Genomic DNA, 26,407 nt, shown 5'->3' with positions numbered 1-26,407 from the left:
AAGAAAGACAGGGAAATCAAGAGGCTGAAATGAGAAGATGACCTCTCCCACCTGGAACTACAAAATCTAAAAATAATTCCTGGGGAAGTTTAATACTAACCTAAGAGCAGAAAAGCATTAAAAAGTAACATGATTTTGCTCTTAGCCTGGCTTGTTACTGATCAAATGCTGGCATTAAAATTTCATAAGGTTATTATAAAGCATCACTTTAACCTTATAATATTCAAGCTCTTTGAGGAGTTACAAAGAGATAACGAAACTCCTTGCATTGATTAAGTGCCGTTATAAATCGATAGCAATACTATAGCCTCTCAGCAGCCATAAGAAAGGTGATGCATAATTTTTGCTTTAAGATGCAGCCTTATCAGGGGGTTCACTGGAAGACGTCCCCAAATGGGTTGGGGACACAGAATCTAAAGCAGAGGTTTTTAATCTGGAGACTGTGAATTTTTTTTGAAAAGTGTATTTCAATATAATTAACTTTCTTTTAATTCCCTTTTCCACAAAATCACACATTTAAAGCATTTTTTTGAGAAGGCTGGTTTCACCAGTATGCCAAAGGGGTCCTGACACAAAAAGGGGTTAAGAACCCTTGTTCTAGAGTCATCATGATGACGGAAATAAAAGATCATGGGATTTAGAGCTAGACAAGACCTTTATCCTAGGAATATAAGGAAGGCAGGGAAGTCAGGAGGCAGAAATGAGAAGATACTATTGAGTGCAATCACTTTATTTCACAGATGAGAAAACTGAGGTCCAAAGAGGTTAAATGATTTGTTCACAGTTAGAATGGGAATGTGCATCTTCTGACACCAAATTCAGGATTTTCTCCACTAAACCATGCTACCTTTTACTTATAAACTCAACATCTCCAGCCTGAGTACTGTCACATCCAAGCTATTGTAGTCAGAGAGTTTCAGGGAGTATAGAAGATAATCTATTTCCTCAAGGGCAAGTTTCACAGAAATATGACAAATTCATAGATACATGGAAAGGAAGTCTTCCTTAGAACTCTGCAACTGCTTAGTGAAGTAAATGGAATTTTTATAATAGTCCAGGTGACAAGGGATGAGGGTATGAAGTGGGGTAAGTGGTCCTGTGAGTTTGGAAAGTAGGTGATAAATGTGAATGATGTTTCCTCTTAGATATGCTTCAAAGAATTGCTGATTCTTAGCTATTTTCACTGAACATCTAAATTTCATTCTGATTATTTTGATATTTTGTTCTGTGAAATAAAGGAAAAGGACTTCCAGTTAAGATGCCAGTTTGAAAGACTGTAGAGGAGACTTGTAGCTCTGCAACACATACTCCAGCAGATCTTTAAAAAGCAAACAAACAAAAATCTAGATAGAATAATGATAAAAAAAAATCTAAAGAGAAACATCATTATCCACCCTAGGATTTCTCACACACACACGCACGCATGCACGCACGCACACACACACACAAGCAAGCTGTGAGTGCTGGAAGAGTTATCTTGCCAGGAAAGCTAGCATGAACTCAAGTGACTAGGCTGGAAGTTTGAAGCAGTGTTCAGATCAAGAAGGTATAAGGGAAGGGAGTCTGGAAGAAGAAGAAAAAACTAAAGCAGTGCCCAGACTGGGCAGATGAGTCAGTAGAGATTGGGAGAGGGGAGGACAATATGGAAACCTGCTGTAGTGCTAGAAAAGTAACATGTCCCAAACTCCCCAAATTAATAACCCCCAGTCCTGATGAAAGGAGAGATCAATAAAATTGAAAGCAAAAAAATAAATTTGACTGATAAAATTAGGAGCTTGAAAATGTATCAAAACAACTAATAAAAAATTGTTACTAATCTGATTTTTATAAAGAGAGGTAAAACAATGTATCGATATAAAAATGAAAATGAGGAATTCAAAATCAATGAAAAGGTAATAAAATGAAATTGTTAGAAATAAATAATTTAAATAACCCAATCTTGGGGGGGGGGGGGCAGAACTGAATAAGCTATCAATAAACTTGCAAAGGGAGAAAAACAAAACAAAACAAAACCCAGAACTCAGATAGATTTATTATTGAATTCTATCACACACTGAAATAATTCTAATACTACATACAAGATAGACAAAAAAGAGATCCTACAAAACTCTATGATACAAATATGGTATTAACACCTAAGCCAGGGAGAGAAAAAGCAGATGAAGAAAACTAGAGGTCAATATCGCTAACCAGCTATACTCAGTTCAAACCCAGACCTGCCAATGACTCCCCAGACTGCTTTTCCACCTTGTTCCCCACCCCTTTTCAGTATCCTTTTATGTTTTGTCATCCCTTACTAGAATGTGAGCTCCTTAAGGGCAGAAACTGCCTTTATTTTTGTTTGTATTCCCAGCACTTAGCACACTTTCTAGCTATCTCTTTCTTATGAATATCAATACAAAAAATATTAAATAAAATGAATAAAGAGGCTACAGAAATGTTTTAAAAAGATTACACTATGATCTGTTTAGACACAAGAATGCAAGATTAAGTTAATATAAGGAAAATTAGAAATATAATAAGTCATATCAATGAAATATTACATGATTATATCTATAAACATAGAAAAAATCTTTGGACAAAAACCAGTAATCACGTTTTTTAAAAAAAATTAATAAGCAGAAGGATAAATAGACCTTTTCTTAATGTGATAAGTGATATATGTTTAAAACCTAGAATAAGCATTATAAGTAACAGAAAACCACAAGGGGCTTTTTAAATTAAATTTGGGTTAAAACAAGGATACCTAGTACTACCACTTTATTTCGTACCAGAAATTCTTACTGTAGATATGAGACCAAACAAAAGAAATTGAGGTAATAAACATAGACAAGGGAGAAACAATAGTTTTACCTTTTATAGATGATATGAGAATCTATTTAGAGAACCCTAGAGATTCAACTAAGAATTAATTAAAACAATCATGAGTAAAGCAGTAGGATATAAAGAACCCACACAAATCATCAGGTTTTCTTTAGATTAATAATGAAAATCCAGCAAAGTGTTACATAAATTTTTAGATAAATTTCATCAGAAATAAATACAGAACATATAAAAATATTTAGGAGTCTACCTAATAAGACACAACAAGTACCATATGAATATAACCATAAAATATTCTATAGACCTAAATAATTAGAAAATTATTATGTCCTCATGGTTGGGCTGTGACAATACAATAAAAATGATGACAGTGCCTAAATTTACTTATATAGAGTCATGTCAATCAAACTCCTAAAAAGTTGCTACATAAAGCACGAAGTAGCAGTGTGTCAAGCACTGGTTCATATTGACTCGCAAGAGTGAACTACTACATTTTCAGTGAGATCATTTATACTTTGAAAATTGGCAAAATGCTACAAATTATGGTCTGATCTATTGCTTTTTTGACTATCTAGACTTAAGAAAGTAATGGGGAAAATGTTAATAATACAGATCAAACTTAAAAGTGTATTGTGTACATGAGTTTCCTGGCCACCCCTTCCCTTGAAGATTCCGGTATTAAACATTTACTGCACACCCCTAGTTAGGAGAAATAAAAACAAAATTTATTTGGAGGAATAAGATCTCAAAAATTACAAGGGAAATAATGAGGAAAAATAATAAGAAATCAAAGGGCCTAGCAATAATAACTCTCATATCACACAACAAAGTATTAATCATCAAATTGTCTGCTACTGAATAAAACATAAAAAGTTAATCAGTGGGACAGATTAGGAACGAGACAACTAGAAGAAAGCAAACATGGTAAGATGGTATTTCAATAAATGCCTACAACCTAACTACTGACTTACTGGGAAAACTGGAAAGCAGTATGGCAAAAATGAGGTTCATATCAAGATCTCATTCCATCTGCCAGTGTATCTCCAAACGGATGTAAGAGCAATTCATAAAAAGTCACATCATAAGCAAATTAGAGGAACAGGGGAAGATATACTTTTTATAATAACAAATAGAGGAGTAAGAGTTCTTGACCAAACAAGATATAGAAAAGATACTTTTGATTGTACAAAAGTGAAAAGCTTTTGCATAAACAAAATCAATGAAGCTAAAAACTTACAAGGAAAGTAGTTAAGTGGGAAAAATCTTTGTAGCAAATTTATCTGATGTCTCCTATCCAAGATATGCTACAAGGAACTAATTCAAATTTGTAAGAACAAGGGTCATTCTTTGATTGAAAAATAGTCAAAATGTATGAACAGGTCAGTATCAAAACAACCATATTAAAAATTCTTAAATCATTATGAATAAGAGAAATGCAAATTAAAACAACTCTGAGGTTCTAGCTCCTGGGAAATTGGCCAAATTGACAAAGATAGAAATTGATAACTGGAGGAAGATGTGAAGATTAGGTGCACTAATGACTTAACAGTAGAACTGTGAACTGGTTCAGTCATTCTGGAAAGTAACTTTGAACTCTGCCCCTAAAGTTAGTAAACTGTGCACACTCTATGACTTTATTAATAACATTATTGGCATAAACCTCAAAGAGATTAGAAAAAAAGACTAGTATGTGTAAAATATTCATAGAAGCACTTTTAAAATGGAGAATAAATTAGAAACAAAATGGATGACTATCAAATGAAAGGCTGAACACATGATGGTAGATGAATGGAATAGAATCTTATTATACAATAAGAAATTACTTAAAAACTCTAATCAGTGCAATGACCAACCAAAAACTGAAGATTAAGCATACTTCCCATTTCCCTTACTTCTTGACAGGGAACTACGGAATGGACTGTCGGTACAGATATTCTCAGATATGGTCAATATGTAGACTTTTTTCCTTGATTAAACTAACTTTTGAGGTTATCACAAGTTGGACAGGATTGAAACACAAAACATCCGCACTAACTTATTAAAAGGGAGATTTGCTGTTGGTGGTGGTGGTGGTGGTGATGGAAGTAAAGATGGAACTTGCTGGGCAAGGGGTCGAGTTATAGTCACACCTGCAAATGAACAATAATGAAGCCTTTTTTAAAAAATGAAAAGAGGTTAGAAGAGCTTCAGAGGGCAACACAGGCAAGTGAGGCAGCTTTGTAGCTAGCATGCTGAATTAAATGTATGCCATAGAAAACCACAAACCAGCTGTATATACTAAGGATCATAGCTTCACATGCAATCTACTTATTCAAGAAAAATGAGTACTGCATTATGCATTGTAAGCATAACTCTGTCAGAAAGATTTTTATTAATTTATCATCATCCTAAATTCAAGTGCTCTTCTGCTAGAAAGATATGTGCAAATTGACAGTCTTCTCATGCCCTTAGATAACTATTGCAGAAGATATTTTAAAATATCATTTCTAGTTTTCTTGAACAAAAAAATTTCATAAAATAATAAAACTTTATTAGACAAATCAATGCAAAGGAAAAAATAACAATTTGCTTCATAAATCCATAAGAATACTCATACAATCTTAGAGATTAATTTTCCAAAAACAACCAGTTCTCTTTCTGGACAATCCCTTTAACAGTGAACCCCAACCACCTCTCTACAGAGGGACTAAAGTACTCAATTTTGTTGTTGCTCAGTCATTTTCAGTAGTATCCAACTCTTCATGACCCTACTTGGGGTTTTCCTGTCAAAGATACTGGAAGGTTTGCCATTTCCTTCTTCAGCTCATTTTACAAATGAGAACAGTGAAGCAAATGGGGTCAAGTGACTTGCCCAGTGTCACACAGCTGGTGTCTGAGGCTGTCAAAGGGTCTTCCTAATCTTCGGGAAATAGAGAGAGTACTGCCAGAGGTGGTCATTATGTCAATTCCTTTAAACAGATCAGAGTGTAGTCATCACCCATTTATTAAGCATCTCTTATGTGCTGGGTACTGTACTAAGAGCTAGGGATATAAAGAAAGGCAAAACCAGTTATTTTAGTGAAGGAAAACATGATCTACTTGTGGGAATATAACATTCAAATAACTATGTGAAACAATTTATACAGGAAACGGGAAGGAAATAAACTTTCATATAACACCTACTATGTGCTCAGCACTTTCACAAATTTGGTCTTCACCACAACTGTGAAAAGTGGGTGCTATTATTATACCCATTTTACTGCTTAGGAAACAGAAGTAAATAGAGGTTAAGTGACTTGCCTAGGGTCACACAGCTATCAAGTTTCTAAGATCAAACTGGAACTCAGGTCTTCCTGACTATCCACTGCAACACCAGTAATCAACAGTAGGAAGGCATTAGTTAGCACTAAGAGATATTGGGAAAGGCTTCCTGGAGAATGTCAGATTTAAGCTGGGATTTAAAAGAAGCCAGTGAAGCCTGGAAGCCAGGAAGAGGAGATGAGGAGGGAAAGAATTCCAGGAATGGAGGACAGCTCTGGAGAATGACTGCAGATTGGAGGTGGAATATTTAGTTCAAGGAACAACATGAAGGCCTGTGTCACTCAGAAAGAAAGGAGGACATTGCATTATTTCTGAATTGATAAAGAGAGACTGATGAGTGTTTCTCTTTTAGATTAGTACAAGGCTTCAGACTGGGATATTTTTTTAAAAACCTATATTTCTTAAAATTTCTAAAAAAGGAAGGAGGGACCTTGTCTATTTCTGTGTGTATGTTCATCCTTCATTGCCAGATAAGACCATGCCATTAGATAAATGATGACATGACTTGCACTTGACTTTGTTTTGAGTGAAGGAGGGCTGTGCAGGTCACCAGCCTCACTTCTCCTCCAGAGCCATCTGAATCCAGTGACAAGATATTCATCAGGATGACTGGAGATGACCCAGGATGAGGCAATTTGGGTTAAGTGACTTGCCCAAGGTCACACAGCTAGTGAGCATCAAGTGTCTGAGGTGACATTTGAACTCAGGTCCTCCTGACTCCTGCACTGGTGCTCTATCCACTGTACCACCTAGCTGCTCCTGTCTATTTCTACATTTGTATGTAGAGATATTCCCTTTCCCTTAGAATGCTGATGATAGGCACTCACCAGTCCTCTGCTTTGCTTTGTGGATATTAAAAAATATAGAGGTTTTGTTTTTTTTTTTTTTTTTCAAAATCAGTATTTGCCAGATTTTAAGAAAGAAAAAGGAAAAAAAATGTTGAGAACCTTTTAAAAAATTCTTCTAATGCTCCATTTTGGCAAAATCTCAGAGAAGCCAATACTTACAAGGCATTACATACAGTACAGGAAAAAATATTATACCTATTGAAAACAACCTGAGAAAATTCTAGGGAACCATGTCCCCTTTAGTACTGGTGAAAGCTTTATTCTTTTATAGGAACTGTACTTGGAACAAAGAGATGGGAAAGCTGGGGAAGAAAGGCAGTGTGGGAGGAAGTGGGAAGAAAAGTGTAGGGAGAGAAGGCAAAGTGATGTGTAGGTGGAAGCCTGCATCCCCACACTGAATCCAAGAGAAATATGAGACATCATCAAGAACTTAGACATATGAAGCCCACTTGATTGTGGGTGTCTCAGGGAAGAACAATAGTTAAAGGAGTTCTGGGGGGATATTTATCTAGATAAGAGTTTTAAATAGTCTTTTAACAAGACAAGCTCAAATGCAATTCATAATGCTAGGACTGAAGCATTCAGAATACCAGTTCCATAAGGCAACTTCCTCACAGGCAGGAACACAAAACACATGTTTTGTTTTTGAAGAATCATAAAGAGAATGTCTAGGCTAGAAAGTGAATCTGCTTAGAACAGCAAGACTTGGTTCCCTTTCTTTCTCACACTGAAGACAGCCACTCACCAATTCAAGGGGCATTCATGAAATCATACCTAGCAGCCATCATCTTGAGAAACCTCTTGAATGTGGATTTAATTTATTTTAAAATATCATTGATTCTTATTTTTGTTACATATCTTTTATTTTCAGATATATCCTCTCTCCCCTATCTAGCAAGACATCACTTGTCACAAAGATTTTTTTAAAAAAGCATTTTACCAAAATAACTACACTGATTATGCTTATTCCTTTCCCCTGTCCCTTATTTCTGCAGTGAATGGAGGGAAGTTCATTTTATCAGCTTTTCTCTGGATCCAACTTTGGTCATTATAAAGTTTTTAATTTCCTTTTACTGTTTCTTTCATCTTCATAATTATTCCTGTTTTTCTCTTGGTTCTAATTACATCATTCTGTATCAGTTCATGTAAGGCTCCCTATGCTTCTCTGAATTCTTCAGAATTTTCCAATTCTCTTATGGCAATATTCCATCACATTTATTTACCATAATTTGTTAAGCCACTATCCAGTAAATGGACACTTTCCTTATTTCTGATTCTTTGGCAATGTAGATGTACCTTGAAGCTCTGAAAGAGGTCAGGAAGCCAAGGGTCAACAACCTTTAGTGACACTTAAAGGTTAGAGGTTGGATTGCAAAAATATGAGGGTGTGTAGTGGTGAAGTAGGCAGGAAGACAGGTGCATTTCCAACGGCAAATAAGGAATTAGCTCACTAATATCACTAAGCTAAGAAAGAGAAAATGATTCTTGGAACCTTTTCAATTTTATTTTTAGGAAACATAAAAATATGCCTTACTTATTCTATCCCAAGCTGTTTCTGGTTAATTACTGTGTAGTATCAAGAGTGGAGGGCAAGAAAACGTATTTTCTCAAAGGGGCTTTCCATCAGAAGAAAGAGTCTAGTGAACACAATTGAACAAAAACATTGGCATGTATGAGTCTTTAGCAACTCTACTTTGTACATATCCCAGAATAGGGAGATGTTGGTACTTATTTGATTTCCAAGATAAGGCATCTATTAGATCACTGCAAATTAAAGTTACATACCATACTGAGGGTTTACTTTGATTCGTCTGGTGCAAAGTGATCTCTCTAAATTTTTTAAATTTTGTAAGTGGAGAAAGATATCTGCAAATAACACAGAGAAGTGGACAGTGCCAGCTCTTTCTGGTTCTATTACAACACTGAGGTTTTCAGCAGCAGATATAAGGTAGTTTCATTCATTTCCATTTTTCTTCCCAGACAGTCAGGGAAGGGAAAGAATGAAGCTATTTTCCCACACTTGGCTTCACATAGCAGCTTGAAACTTTCCTTAAGTACTGAAGCAATCCCTGACTGTGACTGAAATTTGGTGTGTTGTTGTGGCCTGTGTTATTATTATCATTGGTTTTAGAATGGAAGAACACCCCTATATATTTTTCTGCCTCTACAACTTATAAAAAAGATTGTTACTTTGTCTAAAAAACCTGAAATTTGATTAAAAAGACCTTGAGGTTCTCGGTGACACTCAGGTAAGCCCTACCCAAGTACACATTCATCCTGAGCTATTTTAGCTTGTGGGATTCTTTCTATGATGAATGATACTAGTTTAAATTTCTTATTTCTTAGTTTGGGAGGTCTTTAAGTGCAAGCAAGCCTAGACAGGGCCCCGAAATTCTAGTTCTCAGGACAGTGCCTTGCACACAGCTCATATTTCACCAATTCTGATGAAAATAGGATCACATTTTTCATCTGAAATAAGAGCTCATTAATGACAATCTTTCATTAGACTATGTGCCTATTCAGTTGTTAGGTCAAAATTAGCACAAGCAGCAGAGATCAATCCAAGCTTTGTTGCATCTCAGCTTCAGAGGCTGCATTCCATGCACAATCATCTGCAAACAAAAAAATCACGCCACAACTCTCCCTCTCCACTTTAGTCTTGGCTTGTAGCCTTTGCAAGTTAAATAATTTACCATCAGTGTGGTAGCTGACCTTGATGCATCTGACAACACGGCTGAAAACATCATGCTAAAAAGCATGGGAGCAAGCACACAGCCTTGCTTCACTCCATTGGTGACTGGGAAAGTGTGAGAACATCATCCATTATACAGAACCCAGGCAATCACACCATCATGAATGTGATGTACAGTATTGATGAATTTCTCTAGGCAATCAAATTTTGACATAATTTTTCATAAGCCTTCACAACTGACAGTATCAAAAGTCTTGGTCAGATTGACGAATGTTGTATACAGACTTCTGTTCTGCTCCTGGCATTTTGAACGGTAGCTCAAAAGAAACATGAGAGGTGCAAATTTAGAGACATCCCCACCCCAAATGTTCACATGGACTATTTGTGCCCAACCTGTGGTTGAGCATTTCTGAATCTGCATTGGTTTGATCAACCACAGGGAGACACTCCATACCTTGACTCCAACATAGCGATGTTATTTTGATCCCTTTCGAAAATGAAGAACAACCAACCATGCCAATTCAAACTTCTTCACTAACCACTAAAGGAGAGAATCTAGACCTTCCTATGAATATTCTGCAATATATGGGATTTTTCTCTCTTTGACCTCTTTGGGCATGTGCCCAGTAGTGATATCACTGTGTCAAAAGGCAAAGATAATTTAGTTATTTTTCTAACATAGTTCCAAATTCTTTTCTAGAACTTTATGGAATGATTCACTGCTCCATCAATTGCACATCATACTGTGCCTATTTTCCTACATTGATTATTTCCATTTCAACACTGATTATTTCCATTTTTATTATTCTTTGCCAATTTTGGGAGAGCATGGTAAAACCTCAGTTATTTTAATTTACACCTCTAAATATCAGAGATATGAAGTGTTTTACATGATTGTTACCAACTTGGTTTTCTTCTGAAAATTTCATTTGTATCTTTCAACCACATGGTAATCAATCAATAAGTATGTGTTAAGTGCCTACTATGTGCCAGGCACCATGCCATAGGCACTGGGGATACAAATACAATGAATGAAACAATTCCCACTCACAAGGATCTTAGATTCTCAATCTCTTGGCAAATGACTCATAACTCTAACCTCCCAACTGAGTTCTAGATGGGTATACCCAGTTGCCTATAATACATCTCTACCTGGATGTTCTAGTGATATGCTGAACACAATATGCCCTCAATGAAGTTCATGATTTGTCCTCTTAAATCTGTTCCTCCTTTTGACATTAGCATTTCTATGTTAGCAACATTGGCTGTATTTCCTATGTTCATTAACTTTGAGTTATCTTTGACACTTTCTTCTGTCTCACTTCTCATTTCCAATCACTAGAACATAATCTTCCTATTTTAATGAATTTCTTGAATCTGCTCTCTTCTATGCGTTTCTACCACCATTATTCTAGAACAAGTCCTCACTGCCACCTGCCTAGACTTTTGCAACAGTTCTTTTAGAAACTTTCCGATCCATTTTTCAGGACATGGCTTGAATAGTCTTTTGCAAAAATCTTCTTTATATATATTACTCTTCTACTTAAAAATCTTCAGATTCTTTTTTTTCCCTAACAATTTTAAATTCCTAAGAAGAGCTTTGCTGACATCCACTGTCCTCTATAATCCAAAGCCACCCTAGGTTCTAGGAGTAAATGACAGGCTCATGACAATGTGATTGCCACTTGCTGGAAAACGTCATGCCACAATCATCAGTGCCTATGCTCCCCCCATGACAAACCCTGATGAAGTCAAAGAAAAATTTTATGAAAACCTAGAGACCTTTATCATCAACGTGCCGAAAGAGGACAAGCTTATAACTCTGGGTGACTTTAATGCTAGAGTATGCTCAGACGACCAGACTTGGCAGGGAGTCCTAGGGAGAAATGGAGTTGGAAACAGAAATGGCAATGAAAATTTACTGCTGAATACTTGTACATCACATGACCTCATCACCAACACTTTTCCATTTACCTAAATGCAATATAACATCATGAATGCATCTTTGCAGCAAACATTAGCATCTAATGTATGTGACTGTAAGGAGAAGAGACAACAAGATGTGAGAGTAATGAAGGCAATGTGTGGTGCAGAGTGCTGGGCTGATCATAGACTTATCCTTTCCAAGCTAAATATTCACATTCATCAAAAATGCCACCCCCAAGGCAAAATGACTACCAGAAGAATTAATATCAACAAATTAGAGCTCTACTCTTAGTTTGTTGCTAACTTGGAGGGAAAGTTGAGCAACACATGGTTGGCAACAGTGGAGCAGAAAAGGGATGGGCAGCTTTCAGAGATTTGGTGTACAGGACTGCATTTGCATATCTGGGTCAGAACACTCACAAACACCAAGGCTGATTTGATGAAAATGATGGGGAAATTCAGAAGCTGTTAAATGAAAAATGAGAACTCCCAAGATTTACCAGTAGGATAGTTCATCCATCTCTAAGAAGGCAGCATTTAATTCCATCAAAAGTAAAGTACAAGCAAAGCTTAGAGAAATGCAGTATTACTGGCTCAGTAAGAAGGCAGATGAAATTCAGTTTTGTGCTGATAGTAACAATCCAAAACACGTTTATGATTCCCTGAAAACTATTTATGAACCAAAAACCTATGGTGCATTGCAACTACTCAGTCCTGAGGGAGCTACATTGATTACTGATAAGGACATGACCCTAGAGAGATTGGGTGAACACTTCCACAGTGTTCTTAACAGACCATCATCAATCAATGCTGAGGTCATTAACTGTTTACCTTAGGTTAAAGTCAAATCCTCCTTAGATGAACTTCCAACTGAAAAAGGGGTTTTGAGGGCCATTAGGCTCCTTTCATCTGGCAAAGCACCTAGTGCTGATTCTGTTCCAGCTGAGATTTACAAAGTGGGGGACCACAGTTCATACAATAGCTGACTGAAATTTTCCAGTTTATTTGGCAAGAGGAGGTTATCCCCCAGGAGTTCAAGGGTGCCTCCATTGTCCATCACTATAAAGATAAAGGAAATAGATTATCCTGTGACAGTCACAGGTGGGGTCTCTCTCTTAGTCATTACTGGCAAGATTCTTGCTACAGTATTCTTTAATAGGCTGATTCTTCACCTGGAAGATGGTTATCTACTGAGAGCCAGTGTGCCTTCAGAAAGAGCTGAGGAACAGTCAATACAGTGTTTGCTGCCTGACAACTCCAGAAGAAATGTCAGGAGCAGAACAGAAATGTTGTACATACCATTTGTAGATCTGACCAAGGCCTTTGACAATGTTAGTCATGAGGGTTTATGGAAAATTATGTCAAAATTTGGTTGCTCAGAGAAATTCATCAGTATTTTATGACAATTTCATGATGGCATGTTTGCCCAGGTTCTGGATAGTGAACAATGCTCTCATGCCTTCTCAGTCACCAATGGAGTGAAACAGGGCTGTGTGCTTGCTCCCATGATTTTTAGCATGATGTTTGCAGCCATGTTATCAAATGCTTTCAATGAGGATGAACACAGCATCAAGGTCAGCTACTGATAGTAAATTCAATTTGGAAAGGCTACAAGCCAAGACCAACACGGAGGGAATGTTGGTGCATGATTTTTTGTTTGCAGATGATTGTGCACTCAATGCAGCCTCTGAAGCTGAGATGCAACAAAGTGTGGATCAATTCTCTGCTGCCTGTGCTAATTTTGGCCTAATAATCAACACCAAGAAAACACAGGTGCTCTATAAGCCACCACCGCACCATCCATATGTGGAACCAGCGGTTACAACAAATGGAGAAATTTTTTTTTTTTATTTTTTAATGTTTAACAATCACTGCCATACAATTGAGATTTTATCCCCCCCCACCTACCCCCCACTACCCCCTCCCTCCCCACGACTGCATACAATTCTTTATAGATTCTACATATACTTTCCTATTGAGTATATTTTCACTATAGTCATGCTATGTAGTCAGACTAAGATAAATGAAAGAAATCGTATAACAAATCAGAACATGATACACAAACACATACACATACACAAACATGATCTGCTACATTTTGTGAGTGACTTTCATATTTCTCTCTCTGAGTGTGGAAGGCATTTTGCCTTGAGAACCACCTTTGGGATTTTTTTTTTTTTATAAGAAGTTTTTGTGTTATTACAAAAATCCAAGTCTTCCAGAAAAAACTCTCACACACTGTGGTCGTTGCTGTGCACAAAGTTCTCCTGGTTCTGCTCCTTTCACTCAGCATCAGGTCATATAAGTCCTTCCAGGCCTCTCTGAAGTCTTCTTGTTCATCATTTCTTATGACACAATAGTACTCCATTACATTCATACACCACAATTTATTCAGCCATTCCCCAATTGATGGACATCCCCTTGACTTCCAGTTTCTGGCAACTACATAGAGTGCTGCTATAAATATTTTTGTACATGTGGGACCCTTTCCCATTTTTATGATCTCTTGGGGATATAGTCCTAGTAGCGATATTGCTGGGTCAAAGAGTATGCACATTTTTGTAGCCCTTTGGGCATAGTTCCAAATTGCTCTCCAGAATGATTGGATGCGCTCGCAGCTCCACCAACAATGAATTAGTGTTCCAACTCTCCCACATCCTCTCCAGCATTTATCATTTTCTTGTTCTGTCATGTTTGCCAATCTTATAGGGGTGATGTGGTACCTCAGAGTTGTCTGGATTTGCATCTCTCTAATCAATAGTGATTTAGAGCATTTTTTCATCTGATTATAGATAGCTTTAATTTCTTCCTCTGAAAATTGCCTGTTCATATCCTTTGACCATTTATCAATTGGGGAATGACTTGTATGATTATACATTTGGGTCAGTTCTCTATATATTCTAGAAATGAGGCCTTTATCAAATGGAGAAATTTTGAATGCTGTGGATAAGTTCACTTATCTTGGTAGTGTACTTTCCAGGAATGTACACATTGACAATGAGGTCGACATATGCATTGCCAGAGCTAGCTCAGTGTTTGGGAGGCTCTGAAGAAAAGTTTGGGTGAGAAGAGGTATTAGACGGACTACTAAACTGAAAGTCTACAGAGCCGTTGTGCTGACCTCATTGTTGAATGCCTGTGAAACATGGACAGTCTACCAGTTCCATGCCAGGAAACTGAATCGTTTCCATTTGAACTGTCGTAGGAAGATTCTGAAGATCACCTGACAGGATAAGGTACCAGACACAGAGATCCTTACTCAAACTAAACTGCCAAGCATTCAAACTATGCTTCAGAGAGTGCAACTCTGATGGGCTGACCATGTTGTTCGAATGCAAAATATATGCTTGCCAAAAAGACTATTTTATGGAGAACTTACATGGGGCAGGCGATCTCATTGTGGTCAGAAGAAGCAATACAAGGACACTCTCAAGGTCTTTCTCAAGAACTTTGGATTTGACTGTGCAACATGGGAGACATTGGCACAGGACCGCTCAGCATGGTGTGCCCACATCAGAAAGGGTGCTGTGCTCTATGAGCAAAGCAGAACTGAAATAGCACAAAGGAAACGTAGGATGCGGAAATTTGGAGTAACCACCCCAAATGTTCACACGGACTTCCGTGCCCAATCTGTGGCAGAGCATTTCTGAGCTCATATTGGTCTGATCAGTCAAGTTGTACACACTGAAACTGGAATTTATCATGGTGATGTCATTTTGGTCCTGTTCGAGAATGAAGGACAACAACCAATCAAGGTTCTATGTGTATTTCACATCCTACTCCATTTATGAACTGGGTTTCACACACACTATGCTCTCCAAACCTTCAGCCTTTGCTCATGATATTCTTTGCACCTGGAATGTCTGAATCCTTGTGCTACCTCTTCTTTGCTTCTTAAATTTCTACTCATCAATTTCAATCCAATTTAAATGACAGTTCCTACATAAATCTTCTCTGACTGACAATATTGCCCTCCTCATTCCACCCCCTTCTCAATCCAACCCATTGGTAACCACTGTCTGCTTTGGAAATCATGTAACTGATTCATTTATAATTATAATATAAATTATAAATTTATATTAATATGATTATATAATATGTTATATAAAGATACCAAATAAATATATATCATATAAATTATATAATAATATTAAATATAAAAATTTGGGTTTTGTACATTATTCTCTCTCCCTCTCAACATTACACTATAAGCTGGAAGAGGACAGGATTGTGCCTTTTCTAAATTCCTCCAAAACTTAGGAGTGTACTCTGCACATAAGTAAATGCTTAAATTGAATTAAATAGATTTTAGCTTAACTAAAAACTAGTTGTCAAGTTTGTAGAATGGATGAAATGGCATTAATGGAATAAAATCTATGGAAAGATAGCTTGAAGCCAGATTGCAGAGGGTTTTAAGTGCTCTTTTAGGTTTAGGATTGAGAACTATTTTCATGTAGCCATATCATAAAGCTTTTACATATTTTTGTAGAGAAAAAAGACCAAATGGAAGGCTCATATGAAGTTTTATATTTCTATGAGACTTAAAACTTGTACTACCTCCAAAACATGGGGTCTTTCAGTAACATGATAAATATTTTGAACTTAACTGCTGGAAAAAAAATCTATGACTAGATTCGTGACTTCTAACCAAATCTTCTTGCTGTTACCATATGGTGTTTCCTTTAATACAAAAATTCTACAAAAAATAATGATAAAATTACTTTGAAGCTTATACTAAGTTTGATTTTCTGGCAGTAAAACATTTCTTCTTATTTATTTAAGATAGCATTACATCCAGTAAAGATGAGAAAAATCTGGGATTCCTAAATTCCCCACGCAGTCTAATCCAAGGAGTGACTCCAGTGTGTTAAGGGGCTGGGTACTGGGGATTCAAAGACAAAATGGAAACACAGTTCTTGCTCTCACATAGTTTATACCCTACTAGGGGAGATGCCAGACTTTGGCTCCTTCTGGATTTATCTTCCTTTCTTTCCTACTGCTTATTAACACTTTCTTTTGAGGAATTTAGATTAATGTCTTTGTATAGTGTGATAGAAGGAACACTAGACTTGCATCAGAGGATCTGGCCTTGAATTCTGGCTCTGCTACTTACTCCCTATGTGAACCTGGGCCAGTCATATCACCTTTGTTTTCTCATCCATAAAATGGCAGTTTTGGGGAGATTGGTTTGGAATAGTACTCTAGAATTCATTCCAAGTCTAAATGTACGGTACTATGAGTACTGATGTATGGTACTATGAGTACTTTAAAATACCTCTTTTAGGTTTTCAAATAAGTGTATGGCTTAACCACCATTCATTCCACTTAGGAGAGGGTCCTATTACAATCATTCAATCAGTCAATCATTTGTTAAGTGCCTACTTACTATGAGTCAGGCACTGTGCTAAGTGCTGTTTACAGAGGGCTCTGTGAAGTTTAACTTCATCATGTCACATAAAGAAGAAAAAACAGTTTGTTCATATTTAAGTTTCATTGTTTTTTTGTGCTTTTTCTAGGCAAAGGTGCTGGTTCATTTTACAGATGAGGAAACTGGGGCAAACAGGGTTAAGTGACTTACCCAGGGTCACCCAGCTAGTAAAGTGTCTGAGGCTGAATTTGAACTCAGGAAGATGAGACTCCAGGCCTGGTACTCTGTACACTGTGTCACGTAGCTACCCATTTATTTACATAGCACTTTATAAAGCACTTCTCTCCCAACAGCTTTATTAAGTTAGGTAGTAGACTTGCCAAGGTCCAACAGTACCAAGTTTGTTTATATATTTTTACCCATGTCATCAATCAATAAATCAAAGGCATTTATTAAGTGGCTACTAATTCTAGGGATACAAAGAAAAAGCTAAAACTGCTTTGACAAACTTTCTGGCCTCAAGGAGTTTATATTCTAGTGAGAACACAGCATGTGCATAAATTGGTACACATAGTAGAGGGATTAGTGAGTAAGGAGAGGAACTTTCTTGTGCAGTTGTGGGAGTAGAGGAAGAGGAAAGAAATAAGTATTTATCAAGCACTGGCTGTGGTGCCAGACACTGTACTAAGTACCTTACAAATATCTCATTTGATTTGAACGGGAGAAAAACAGGAAGGAAAACAAGACATGTGGAACATAAACACAAAGACATTACAGCAATGGTGGCTCAAACGACAGAAAGGCTCTATGTTCAGCTTTGGACAGGAGCCAAGAATTCATCGGTAAAGGAAAGTACTTAAAAGGAAACACTTTTTACTAGTGCAAGAACTCTTCTGCAATTTATTGTCAAGAGAGGTCAATGGGACACTAGGTCAAGCGACTTGTGCAGGGTCACCCAATATGTGTTAGAGGCAAATCTGAGCCCAAGCCTTCCTGATTCCTAGGAAAGTGGCATTTTCTTTGATGCCATGCTACTTCTTTTCATAAAGTTATTTTTAAAAGTCAAATGTAACTTTCTCCTATGTAGATGAAAGAAGCTAGATCTTTCAGGAACTGCAATGGTTTTACATTTATTAAGGGGCCTAATTCATTCTGCTCCACTTAAGACTCACCATTTCCATAATAAACAGCCAGGGGTCCAGTAGTAAAGACTCTCTTGGGGTTGAAATGAACATAAGAATTTCCAGTTTTTTAAAAGCCAGTTTAATCAGTTAAGCATTCTAGTTTTTAATCATAATTAATAGAGTAAGTAATCATGAATTATATTAGGAGTTCACCTCCAAAGGGAGGCAATGTGGTATAGTGGAAAGAGAAATGGCTTTGCAACCAGGAAAACTGTGTACAAGTCTCCACCGAGACATATGCTAGCTATTTGACAATGTACAAACCCTGGGCAAGTTACTTAATCTTTAAGGGTCCTAGGTTACTCTCTAAGATTAAACTTCAGAGTACACTTGCATTCTTAGACTCTACTAATGAGTTTCCTCATTTGGAAATTCCCTATACCAATGAGATCACAAATCCAGAATCTTCCCTTATTCAAAATCTTCAAAAAGGGTCTTTGGGAGGATGGATTGGATTTGTGAAAGGAAAGAGGAAATTGGTCAAGGGATGAGGGGAAGTAGTCATGAGATAGCTATAAAAAATATAGAGTATCTTTTCTTGGCAAAGATACTCAAGTGGTTTGCCATTTTCTTCTCCAGTGCTTCCAAATAGGCAACTCCTTACCCAATAATCTCAGTTCTTTAGAGATGTGCTCACACTTCTCATTAGAGGCAACATCATATCTGCTCCCCTCTTGCAAGAGTGAGGACAGCTGCTCTGCCTTCTTGATAGTATTTTATTAGAAAAGGAACATATTGTTATTCAGTGTAATATTCCTTTGTAATCTTTGAAAAAGAAAAGTGGTTCTTTTCTTGGTGTTCTTCGTTCTCTAAAATGACATCGCTATGTTGGGGTCAAGGCACAATGTATCTGACTGTGGTTGATCAGACCAACACAAGCTCAGAAGGCATACACCTGTTCACGTCACCTCAATTATAAAACCCAGTTGGTGATCCTTTATTGCCAACAGAAGGAAGATCACCCTTTGACCTATCGATACCACTACAACTCACAAGCCCCAGGGAGAGCAGAGAAGGAGGGAAATATATATAGGAATATTTATAACAGCACTTTTTGTAGTTACAAAGAACTAGAAGCAAGATGGTTACACAACTGTGGAATGACTGAACAAATTATGGTATATTGATATATTGAAATATTTTTATGCCATAAGAAATGACAAAAGGGATATCAGAAAAAGTTGGACAGATTTTTATGAATTGGTTCAGAGTGAAGTAAGTAGAGCCAAGAGAACTAGTTATACAGTGACTACAACATTGTAAAGGAAAACAGCTTTGAAACATTTAATAATTCTGATCAAAGCGATGGCCTTGAATGACTAGAAGATTGATGAAGAAGCATGCCCTCCTACCTCTCTTGGTAGAGAGGCAATAGACTGTAGGTACGGGATCATTACAACACACATTTAATTTGCTTGACTCTAGTTTTGTTAAAAGGAAGTGGATAAAGTGGTGGTGGCAGGGAAGACAATTACAGTGGTGCAAAAAGAAAGGGAAGAGAAGAAATAATGAAATATTTTTAAAATATACTGAGAAGAGTGGGGGCAAGTTTAGAGTGGGGACACAGATGCAGTGGGGGCCATCACAGGAAAGTGATGGCACTACCATGTTAAATTTGATCTATATTGTAAAGAATAAGTTCTGCCATTTATTACCAGGATGACCTTGAACAAGGTGCATAGTAACCTCTATTGGCCTCAATTTTTTTTCATTCATAAAATGAAGGTGTTAAAAGTTTAGCATTAAATTATCATCCAGTGATTGTCTTTTTTAGTCCTATTTCATAGTACTCTTTCATATGCCCTGAATTTCATACTTCCATACCTTTAGTTACCTAATTTCCTTTGCCAAAACTGTTCTCAACTTTTTATCCCTATCATCTGTTGAAATTCTGCATCTCCTTTAAATGCTGCCTCCAATGGGAAGTTTCTCAGGATTACCTCAGGGGAGGATGATCTTTTCCCCTCTGGATCTAACACAGAACTTTTTTTGTACCTCCCTTGTATACTCTTCATGTATAATACTCTATATTTCTACAATTGTTTAATTATTTCTGTGTTGTATCCTACTGGGCTATAAGTGTCATATCTCCCCCAGGACCTAGCATAGTTTTCTGTACATGATATCCATTTACCAAAAGTTGAACAGATAGAGATGGAAGAGACTTTTGAAATTACCTCGTCCAGTCCTCTCTTATTAAAGCTGAAGAACTAGACCCTATGAGATGATATTATTTGCTTAAGGTTACAACGAAATCTAATGACATATTAACTCAAGACTGGAGTTATTTAAAAAGCACTTCCAGGTCTTTTCTCAGGTTCTCTGTCAACTAATGATAAGGATATAGTATATAATGTTAAATTATTTGGAATTCAATACACAAAAAAGTTAGGTTTGTAATAAAGACTAAACACCTGATTCATATAAGCCTCCTTTACAAATGAAAACAGTTAGTCAAAGTGACTAATTGAGTTTAAGAGACCTAAGAGTTCATACAGGTATGTTATGTAGTGGAGAAGGAAAAAGAAGAAAAATGGTTGGTTAGCTTCTAATTATTATGATAAATGCTCCAGAAAGGCAATCTCACAGAAAATATTAATGTTTTCTGGGAAGCCATGGGAGACAGCTCTTCATCTAACAACTAGGAATCTGTCACTCAAACCAGAGGTGATTTGATACCCAGGATCAGGAAGACTAACACAACAGACATTTATGGATGGCCTCTGTCTCTAAACACCAAGGAAAGGAGGGTAAAGGTCAAAGAGGGAGAGAGCAAGAGCAGAAAGATGAGACATAGGATGGGAAGGACTGAGGGCATAAAAAAGAAAAGCGGATTGTATCATAAGCTCAAATTCTAATTAATCAGTGATCTCATCAACGTGGGCATCCATTCTAGTGGTATAGACAGGAGAGGATCTATGCCTGCTTATCCTGGGTGACTAGAGTCTCGTCTTCCCACAAGTTCTCCAAAGGGTGGTTTCTGTCCAAGAAGATGAGGGCCTTCCTTGAAATCACAAGAATATCCACAGATTTTCTAGAGAATACTATAGAATACAGATTATCCACTTGTATCCCTATTTCTTGTTACTTCACGAGCCCTTTTTCCTTCTTCAGTAGTCCATTTTTGATGACATAATTTATACTGCTTCTCTTTAAAAATTCCTTATAATAAGTTGCATTCTGTTCAGGTTCATTGCCTTTGTGTCCCCTTCAACTTCAACTGTTCAGAGGACTATGATGTCCTGTGACTCAGAGCCATGTAGCACCATCAGAAGAATGTTGGTGTTACATGGATGGGCTTTTGCTTCAGTGAGAAGCTGGGGGTCATATAAAGAAACGTGCCATTTCTCAAAAGTAATCTGGTCCATTCTCTTCCTTTTCTTCAAGTACAATCGTAGCTAACTGTCCTTTTGCAGTATCTATACAAGACATATAGACTGACAGATGAGCTCAAAATGCTTTTCATACAATGGCTCAACAAAATCTGGGCAATAGGTATTATGCATCCACTTGTTTTTCCAGTGTGGATAGTTGTAACCACTCCCGTTTTTAAAAAGCTAACTTTTGTACCTTCTATTTTTAACACACACACACCTCTGATTGCAGTTGTTTTTTTTCCTGAATATTGTCCCCCCATTACTTTTTCTCTACCAAAATAAATGCCCCTGCCTGCTTGCTTTATTCATTCTTTTTTGGTTATGATTATAGAGTTGGAAAGGCTCTCAAGAGGGCATCTAATCTATTCCTCTGTGGTCATGTGCATGCTCAGAAGTTCATACCCATGGTTGGAACTTGGGCCTAGCAAAGCCCCACAGAGATTTGCTCTCTGATCTGTTAGTGAGTGAGCTCTGAAGATTTATGGGGAGTTAAAAGAGCTTTCCCCAACTCTTTGCTTTCCTCATTCATTAGCACACAAGCTATTAATTTTAGTTACCTTGAGAGGAGGTTTAGTCAACATGTACTCAAAATCAACTCCAAATACCAGCCGTAAAAGGGCCCAGTCCTTTCTCACTGTAACAAGATTGATTTTGCCTGGGACTAAATGTCTGCTTCGCTTAAGTGCCCTTTTCAGTTAAGTTTTGAAAAATGGAAATCACAGACATCCCCAGTATGAGTGAACGCTGCAGATGCTGGAACCTGAGGTAAGCCACACAAAATATGTCCAGTGCTTTCAGGCCACAGAATAGCCATCTGTCACCAGCATTCTGTTACTCCAAGGCTAGGGACAATTTTTTTCCTTTCGTTGCCTCCCAAAGTTATGGAAATAAGAGGTAGGCTCACAGTAGCATTACATTCAGACCACCGCTACAAATGAAGGTGGGCAAGTTCCCACGATGCCAATCAATCGAGGGAGAAGGTACACATCGTGGATGTTTAACAAATATTTTGCTGAATGATTGAATGCACAAAGTTGATAACTGCACTATTCCTTCTAGAAGGGACAAAAGAGTTCAGGTCACCTTAGAACACAGACAAAATTTTCTTTTGGAAAGTCCAAACATAGATAGTTTACATGTTATCACTGTATTATAGATGCAAAGTTGGAAAAGATATAGAAGACCACCTAGTTCAGTCTCCTCATTTTAGAGAATAGGAAACTGAGACCTAAAAATTATGTGAACTGCCCAAGGTCATCTACGAAGTAAGTTACAGAGCCAGAATTTAAACCCAGGTCTCTGACTCCAAATTCAGTACCATTTTGCCCATTTTAAAATGTTCCTGTTATTTTATTAAATTCAAGGGTAAGTGTGATCTTATCCAATGCCTTCACTTAAAGATGAAGAAACCAAAGTCCAGAGAAGAAAACTAAAAAAAAAAAACAAGCTTGTCTGATTTTACATAGGAAATAAGTAGTAGAACTGGGATTGAGTCCCAGGTCCTTTAACTTTAAATCTAGGGTTCTTCTCACTGCATATTATGTTGCTTCCCTTAAACTGTACTCCTAAACTACCCAGGGATAAAGGTGTTGATGCTAGCTTTGCAGTACAAGTTAACATGTTACATTTATTTGCTTTTTGTGAGATAACTTTTTGCATCACTTACTACAGAAAGTCACATACAGTGGCTGAATACAGTGGCTGCTTTGCCAGAAACAAAAATCATTTTGGGACAAAAAAAAGCATTCTCTCCCCTCCGCCCCAAGAAATATCATCTCCCTCATCTCATCGTTTCCTCCCCATCCCCATTACTGTGAATATACAGTCATTTCAGCTTTAGCAAGGCTCGCTTTGAAATTAGGAGAAGAAACAAAGTATAAGCTATAATGTTTTAAGATCCATAATTCCTTGCCTAATGTCACAACATGAAGGGACCACAGTCCCTTCAAAGCACATTTACACCTGGTGCGATGCCATTCCCAGATATTAGGATATTTTAAAATAAACAGATTACTGTGTGGAACTGCAGGCCAGGCATCATTTTTCCATTTAAATAACTTGTGAAACAACTACCACGTGATTCTGAACTCATTCTCCAATTCAAAATCAACTAAGGAGGTGCAGGCACTGGTAATTAAACATTAACAGAAAATCTGCAGGCACTGTTAATTAAACATTAGTAGAAAATTTGCTAATACCCCAAGACCTCCCCTCCCCCAAGTTCTTCTTAAATTTATTAATTGTTCCATCTATGACTGTTTTAATTATTTAGTAGCCATTAAGCACCCCAGCATATTAAGCTCCAAGGGACCTTTCAGCCACATTAGTTCACCTTTAACAGCTGCATTCACCTGGAGTCACCTTCTAACAAAGAATCTGAATAGACTGTAGTAATAGAGGTAACTCATTTGGAAATCACTGTCTATTGGCATTTATTACACATGACATTTACATCAAGTGCTGAGAGCCGTGTGCTGGAGGCTTTTGGAATAAAGTTTTCCACACTGTAGGGCTGCCAATAGTAGAGGGGAAAAAAAGGATCTAACAATCAATCAAGTCTTTGACACTTCAGTTATCTAGTCTCTTATTAGGGTCAAGCACAGACCCATCCAAGAGAATTTCACTGACAAATAAGGAAAGCAGCATGCAAGAGTAGATGGAGGGCTGGCCACAGAGTCAGGAAGACCAGGGTTCAGCTACTGTCTCTGACATAATAAGTGTGTGTCTACAGGCAAATCACTTAACTTTTTGGTGCTTAAAGGGAATCTCTAAGATGGTAAGTTACAGAAGAGATTCCTGTTTTATATAAGGGGAGGTAATTTTGACCTCCAGGGAATTTCTTACACTAATAAAATCAAAGATCTACAAAAAAATTTTTTTCAATGAAATTATCGTGGTATTGTGAGCAAAGTTGTTCTTTGTATAGGTAGCCACCCAAGTAACATTTGAAACGTTAGATGTTTAGGTAAATCTTATCTACACTCAAATATCTTCCTTCACTGCCAGATATTGTGCCCAAAATTCCATCACTGGAGACTAATTTCCTCGTATCCTATGGTTTTCTGTATTCCAAAATTTTCTATTAATATGCAAATAAAAGGCAAAAGACATCCCTGCCCTTAAGGAGCTCACAATCTAATGGGGGAGAGAACAAGCAAAAATATATTTATTTATCTAACAAGCATTTATTGCCTAATAATTGCCTACTATCTGCAAGGCCCTATGCAAAGCACTGTGGTCCAAAGATAAAGAATCTGTCACTATCCTCAAGTAGCTTGCATCCTAATAGAGGAAGAGGAAAGTATCATCTATTATTTACATATATATAATATATGTATTCAATATATTATATTGCATATAGATATACAATATATTACAACATATATTAACAAACTATTGAAATAGTTCAGGTGAAAGGTAATGGGGAAAAGGCTGCTATGGTAGCCATGAAACTGAAAAGAAGGGAAGGCATTCAGGAGATGTAGAAGTTAGAGTGATAAGACTTTGGAACTGATTGGGTATATTGGGTAAAGGGAGAAGGTTAGGAACCTTGGTGACTGGAAAGTTTTGGCTACTCTCAAGAGAAACTGAGAGGTTAGGAAGAAAGATAGGTTTGTGGAAGGTGGGAAGGATGAGGGGTTATAATGAATTCCATTAGAAGTGACAGTGGATAGAATGCTGGGTCTAAAGTCAAGAAGACTCATCTTCCTGAGTTCAAATCTGGCCTCAGACATTTACTAGCTGTGCAGTCACTTGAAACCCAGTTTGCCTCAGTTTCCTCATCAGCAAAAAGATTTGGAAAAGAAAACTGCAAATCACTCCAGTATCTTTGCCAAAGAAAACTCCAAAAAGGATCATGAAGAGTCAGTCTCTATCAGGATTTATCTAACAGCTAAGAAAAACCCTGTTAAAAGTGCAAAGGACAAGGGTTCTCAAACTTTTTGGTCTCAGAACCCTTTATATTTTTAAAAGTTACTGAGGATCCCCTAAAGAGATCCATATATGAAGGTTGTAACTATTGATATTAATTATTTAAATATCTATTGGTACTTACTATATTAAAAATGGAAACATCTTAGCATTAATATGAAAAGTCTTGATCTCATGGACCACTTGAAAGTGTCTCTGGGACTCTCAGTGGTCGTCAGACCTCACTTTGAGGATTACTGGTATAGGGGATAGAGACAGAGAAGTGGGAGCACAGGAAAAAAAATTAGAAGCTGAATATAAATAACTGTGCAATGTTGGCTAAGTTTGGTCTTGATAGCAGTTCCTAGTGTACTTTGATGCAGCATCTGTGTTCTTAAAAACATAAGCTACTATCCCTTCTGAATCAGAATTTCTCTTATGGATCAAGAGTGGTCCAAAGAATCCTTCTGACATAAACAAATGGCTAGTTATCCTGAAGTGATTGCTGTGAACACTGGACAAAATCCCTGGAGACTTGTGTCTAAACACACACGGAGCCAATGAGAGACTTTATACCTTCTGCAAAGATGATGCTCTGTTCCCTGGCTTAGTGCTACCTGGCATCAGGAAACTGCTCTTGGAGTAGAAAAGACAAAAAGTTCCTTCCAAGGCTCTGAATTCTAGTGAGGAGTAGGGATTGATCAAAGTCTCCCCATCCTCTTATATTGCATGTACTCTCTATGCCCAAACAGCTGTCTATAATGGGTCTTTCTGGTCACTGAGGGCAATCATTAGAACATATACCCCTTTTACAGAGATTCTTTCTGTTACATGAATGAAGCAACCATAGTAATTTTTTCTGAAACCAGTACATGGAAAACATAGACTTAAACCAGTATAAATACATATATGTGTGTGTATATACACACACACACACATATATATATACACACACATATATATATGTATGTATGTGTATA

The 26,407-nt window shown here is 37.2% G+C and overlaps 1 protein-coding gene across 12 annotated transcripts in view; it reads right to left on the bottom strand.

The window, feature by feature from the left end:
* FARS2 (phenylalanyl-tRNA synthetase 2, mitochondrial) overlaps positions 1-26,407 on the bottom strand; it is a 643,321-nt gene that overhangs the window by 37,721 nt on the left and 579,193 nt on the right. The window lies entirely within an intron of this gene.

Source organism: Notamacropus eugenii, chromosome 4 (assembly GCF_028372415.1).
Source record: "Notamacropus eugenii isolate mMacEug1 chromosome 4, mMacEug1.pri_v2, whole genome shotgun sequence".
Taxonomy (NCBI): Eukaryota; Metazoa; Chordata; class Mammalia; order Diprotodontia; family Macropodidae; genus Notamacropus; species Notamacropus eugenii.
Note: the sequence above shows the minus strand (reverse complement) of the source record. Positions and strands in the feature narration are given on the sequence as shown.